Source organism: Amblyomma mixtum, chromosome 3 (genome assembly GCF_055824585.1).
Source record: "Amblyomma mixtum isolate Tamu chromosome 3, ASM5582458v1, whole genome shotgun sequence".
NCBI classification, from domain to species: domain Eukaryota; kingdom Metazoa; phylum Arthropoda; class Arachnida; order Ixodida; family Ixodidae; genus Amblyomma; species Amblyomma mixtum.
The window spans coordinates 420,676,756-420,682,336 of NC_143014.1; the positions used below are offsets into that span (position 1 = coordinate 420,676,756).

At 47.0% G+C, this 5,581-nt stretch overlaps 1 non-coding gene across 1 annotated transcript; it reads right to left on the reverse strand.

Moving 5' to 3' along the window:
- Window positions 1-1,470: 1,470 nt before the first annotated feature.
- TRNAP-CGG (transfer RNA proline (anticodon CGG)) lies at window positions 1,471-1,542 on the reverse strand. The gene has a single exon. It is a non-coding gene; the product is annotated as a tRNA-Pro (tRNA).
- Between the last annotated feature and the right edge of the window lie 4,039 nt (window positions 1,543-5,581).

Genomic DNA, 5,581 nt, shown 5'->3' on the forward strand with positions numbered 1-5,581 from the left:
CGGCGGAAAATATTTCTTTACTCTTGTACACCCACACTTCATATCCCAAGAGCAGTGTGACAGCAGTAATGAAGAACAGGGCGCTAGACACGGGAAAGGGGATTTGCTTTTGTGAAGTTATACTCCTTGAGCTAACTCTCAATCTGAAGCAAGCAGGGACACCTTAAATTTCCAGGTTACCTGCCTAGCGCTTCACCATCACCGGCAGCTACTTGTCATAGCAAGCTCTTAGTTGCCGAGGAGGGAAGACTTGCAGAATAAGTTTCGAAGGGTCCTTTTCCCATGGGAGTATGGGAACCCCTGGGGGTTTTGGTACCCTTCACTCTGTTTTTCGTCATTTTTTATTCATTTATTTTTCCTGCGAACGGAACGCAAACGAAAACGAAAGACAATTTAACTCCACTTCTGCACTCAGAAATCACTGAGCTTGAAATCGCCACCCTTCTTTCGTGTTCTGTATTATGACTCGATCGAGGAGGGTCCCGTACTTCCGACAGAGTGCTTTGCAACACTTGGCAACACTCTGAAACCAACCGCGGAAACTAGTCACTGGAAGAAGAAAGAATAGAGCTGAAAAATGTCCTTTGCCCTTCTGATATACTTCGCTCGTATCCATGCGGGCGTGTGGCTTCACCCTCACGGAGTCGAATGTTACTTTGCTCGGCGGCGACTTGGCACTGTGGGCAATAGCCATTTTCTTACGGCACCGAAGACACATTCCCACGTAGAAGTCGTTTCGAATACCTTAAAGAGAAATGATTTAGATGGGCACATTCTAGAGCAACATATCTGTAGAGGTGATCTTTGTGGGTATTCGAGTCAAATTTCAAAGTTGTGCGTAGAACCTATAATTTAGAAATAATTTTTAAAAATCACTACTCGCAGTAGCTCGCCGCCGCTTAGGGCGACGCACTTCAACACGCGTCCCCTACCCCGATGTAGTCAGTGGGCAGAAGGGCCAGCCTTCAAGGTTGCCTATAATTTGAAAGGCCAGCCTTCACCAAGCAGAGCTTTCAAATTTGGCTCGAATGCCCACGAAGACCACCTCTACAGATCTGTCGCACTAGACTGCGACCATCGAAATCATTTCAGGGTCCCTTTAAACAAGGCAGTGCTTTTCGTTAGGCGGCTGCGCAAAGGCCAGAACTGTGGTGGCCATAATGAGCTGCGTAAGGGTCTCTCCTTCATATTCTTCACCGCGGTCACCAGCAGGCGGTTTACGCAGCCGGAAAAAAAGGCGGTTCCCTCAGGGACAATGAAACGACACGGGGAAGAAAATTCAAAGCCACAGGAACCATTCGCGCATTAAAGTAGACGCGGAAAATTTGATGCTGCACACAGACCGCAGACGAAGCTGCTTTCTATACTGCAGACAGAAGTTACAGTTATTGAAAACTAAATTGAAGTTACTATATTGACAAAATTATTGAAGCCAAAGGTGGAATGCAAAAGCCTGAAAAAAATTTCCTAGGGCCCGTCCGGGATTTGAACCCGGGACCTCTCGCACCCGAAGCGAGAATCATACCCCTAGACCAACGGGCCTTTTTTTTTTCTTTATTGCATGGAAGAACATCCGTAGAAAGGAGGAAAACTCCAATCAGACTGGATCGCGTCTCAAGTTGCCGGGCTGCTTAATAGGAGCCCGCCATTGCCCTAACTCAACACTGCAACCCGATGAAAACATCAAAATCCAGGGAGGCACACACATGCATCTAGGCACGGCAGCCAGCTTGGAGGTTCTTCGCGTGCAGCATATACACTCCTCACCAAAGCACACTGCTCACGAAAGACAGATTTGGACGATCTTGGTGGCTCGGCATGTCTGTCCATCATACGGCTTTTCCAAAGACTGAATAGTCCCATCAACATAAACAGATCATAAGGCACAAAAGAATTTTTGTCAACAGGCAGAAATCTAATAGTGTACGGTGTGATTTCAATGTCCTTCTTGAGAGTTCGTTGTAGTATGTCCCAAAAGAACATGGCATCACGGCACAGGATAAAGCAATGATCAATGGTCTCAGGCACGTTACACAGACGGCAATTCACATTCCAAGGTACAAACATCCCCTTGTCATTAAGAAATGTCTTGACAGGCAGCGTCGCTGTGTGTAGTTTGAAAAAGAACGTTTTAGCGGCTGCCTGAATGCACATCCGCCTAACACGCTTTAGAACACTGATGTCCAAAGACCCCAGATAAGGCTGCCGATACAATGGAGTAGGGAACAAAGACTCAGTGAGAGCCTGGGTCATCTGTTTTCTCGAGAGACTATACAGGTAATCTAAAGAGAAGCGCACAGTGAGGAAATTGAAAGTGTCAGCAACCTCCTTGAGGAATCCCCACAAAGTCCCCTCACGAGCCTGCACAGCCAGACGGTAGGCGCGTCTCTTCAATTCTTGACATTTCTTACCGATAGTACGCATAGAACGATACATAAAAAGGAAGAAAAGAGAGCACCAATAAGGAACGAGAAAGCGAAGCGGTAAAACTCGTGAGCAAGAGGGCAATAGGCGGTATTGGCAATCTTCCCGAAATGGACGTTGCGCTGAGGTGGCGCCGCGAACGAATATACGAAGGATCGAATATACGAAGGATACGAAGGAAGGATATACGAAGGAACGTATATACGAAGGATCGACGCGCGCGGAACCATGTTGTTTTCTCTGTTGCGCACTTTGTTTATCGGTATATTCAGCGTTTTTGTTATAAATTTTGCTGTAAAATATATCCTGGGTTGGCTTTTAAATAGCGTTTGCAAGATGATGCTTTTTCCGGTGCCAGCAATGCAACAAAATATGGAAACAGGTGGATTCAACGCTGTACCGGAACACTTGTAGAACCATGACAGCGTCGATCTAATCTTGCTCCAAGCCTACATTTCAAAAAGTTATTTTTCTCGGTCACAACACAAGGCGCTACTTATTAACGAACATCACTGAGCGCACATGACTAACTGGCGCATTTGAAGCGCGAAGAGTTTTGAGCGTGACTGTTTCGATAGTAGCAGGACTTATTACGGTGTTCGTGTATAGTGTTATGGTAATTTGTTATCTACAGAGAGTGCGGGGTGATACAATTCAAAATCAGCTTCAGTTTTATTTTTTATCCACTCCGATACTGCACTCCGCCCTCACTGTCGAATCAGCCAGTTAGACGGGTGGATGGTCAGTATCGAATGCAATGCGGCGACAAAAATTATGCCTTAACGGCCGTACATTCATTGCGTGCATTACACCGACTGCTTACGAAAAAACTGGAAGCACAAGGCCCGCTTAGTCGCCTAAACCCCAGAGGACAGAAAAAGGCTACATCATCATTCTCGCTTTCCACTTGTAAACATGAATAAAAGTCTCAACTCATATGCAAAATAGCACGTGGTCAACAAAATTTTTTGCCACAAAAAAGGCAAAAGGACAAAGTTTTATCAGTTAGACCTCAAGCAAAAGTGCTGCAAGCATTTCTAGCTTGTTTTTTTGCTCAGTACGGACAAGCAAGGCGTAGAGTTGAACGGGCGATGCCGTTCTGTGGACTCCCTGGCAGCGTTGCAAGACGCTGCCGCGTTTCACTCGAAGCTTAACATCTTAACCACACTTCAGTGACACAAGCAGCAACCCCGCGCTTAAGGCTTTCGCCTCACCGCACTTTAGGTCAGCAAAGTGCCCCCCTGAATTTTTTAAATAATCGGCGCACACTTGCGATAAAATTGCATGGTATCGATAAGCAAGCACAATTTTCAGTGAACATGTGCCCTCGGACGAGATAAAATGTGGCAAAGCACGAGAACACTAAGTGTAGGAATGGACTGTCAGGAACGCTCTAGTGCTACACGGTATAGAGTAGTTGGCTTCTTCGCAATACATAATGCTTTTTAACCATGCGATCTTGTTTAGCCGTTAGAGACGCGAGCCGCGCTGGGAGAACAAACGTGCAGCTCTACGTACTTACAGAGTTACTCCATTATAAGCTACGCAACCGCGCCGCGTGAATTGCCGTCGTTACTTAATGCACGTGTACCCTAGAACACAAGTCCCGTGGGGCCATCTATCAGCACGGCCAGTGACCGGCTGTAGTACGTTTTTCAACGTGATGCTCGGCAGAGTCGGTGCGAAGGCGTTCAGGCACTGAAAACGTCCCAGCGCTCTGTGAAGCTCGTGCTGGCACCACTCCCTCTTTTTCGGCACGTGGGGAGCACTGATCGCGCGGCTCGCCATGCATAAAAAGCGTCGAAGAAAGCTTGGCGCCCTGTCAGTCGTGAAGAAAACCTAAAAGAAACAAAAAAGGCTGATGACGGACGCTCTTTAAGACTGATGTGTGGCTGTCAGTATCTGTGAGCCGTCCTAGATTAGAGAATGTATTTTCTGCAGTGAATTTCATGCTTACGTCCGGGATCGACGACATGATAGTCTGTAAATTTATACTGCGTGTTGCCCACTCTTGTTTACACCAGAATTCAATAACGCCTGCGTTGGCGCTCCGCCATCAAGCATGAAGGCCTAAAAAATTGTTTCCAGCTGCTAGAACAAATACCAAGAGCTAATATTGATCATGCAGCTTGCGAAAATCTTAATAGGGACACAAAGGTTCCATAAGGCACAAGGAAGGGACACAACACGACTTTGAAACATGCTGACTAGTAGATTTTAAGGCGAAAGCCTTTAATGTCTCATCGTTGTAAGCAGCAGTCGTCGACAGAAATGTCACGCTTTTCAGTTGGTCGAAACGGTCGTGACGTCGCAGTACGCCAATTTCAAACGGGGCCAATTGTACTTTGGCTAGTAACCATGCAACCAATTGAAGGGATCATATATAGCGATGCTCCAAGTGGGACTGAGCTTAGTTAATTGCTTAATTACCCAATTAGCCTAATTAACTTTTCTAGTTAGGCCATATAAATAAATAAAACTGAGTAAGAAATTGGTCGAGCTCGGGAATCGAACCCCGGTCTTCGGAGTGCGAGACGAGCATGCTATCCACTCCGCCACGCCAGCTCGATGGTTTGGAATGAACAAAGGCGCGTCTAGTGAATACGGTGTCTTCGCTCACTCCCATCCTCCTCCCTTTCCTCCCGGCGAGGTTTAGGTGTCCACCGAGGTATGAGAGACAGATACATTTCCTTTCCTCATAAACCAATTTACCGACGAGCGAGGCGTAGAACCAAATGGGCGATGGCGTTCTATGGACTCCCGGGCAGCATTGCAAGACGCTGTTAGGGTGTTCCACTCCTAGAGACGAAGCTTAACATCTTAACCACACATCAGTGACCACACTTTAGGTCAAAAGAAGTGCCGCCCTAAATTTTGACGGCTGTCCATCGAGATATGCCACACAGTTACTGCGTAATTTCCTTTCCTCAAATACAATTTTCACTTTCTTCATTACCGGCCCTGTTTGTCTTCTTTCACTCCCACTTCCTCCCTTCGTCTACGGTGCGGTTCAGGTGTCCACCGAGATGACAGAGAATTACTGCGCCATTTCCTTTCCTAAAAACGCGTTGCGTTCAAAGGGCAAGGCATCGCGCCGAACGGGTGGTGGCGTTCCGTGGACTCCCTGGCAGCGCTACAACACGCTGTCGCGTTCCTC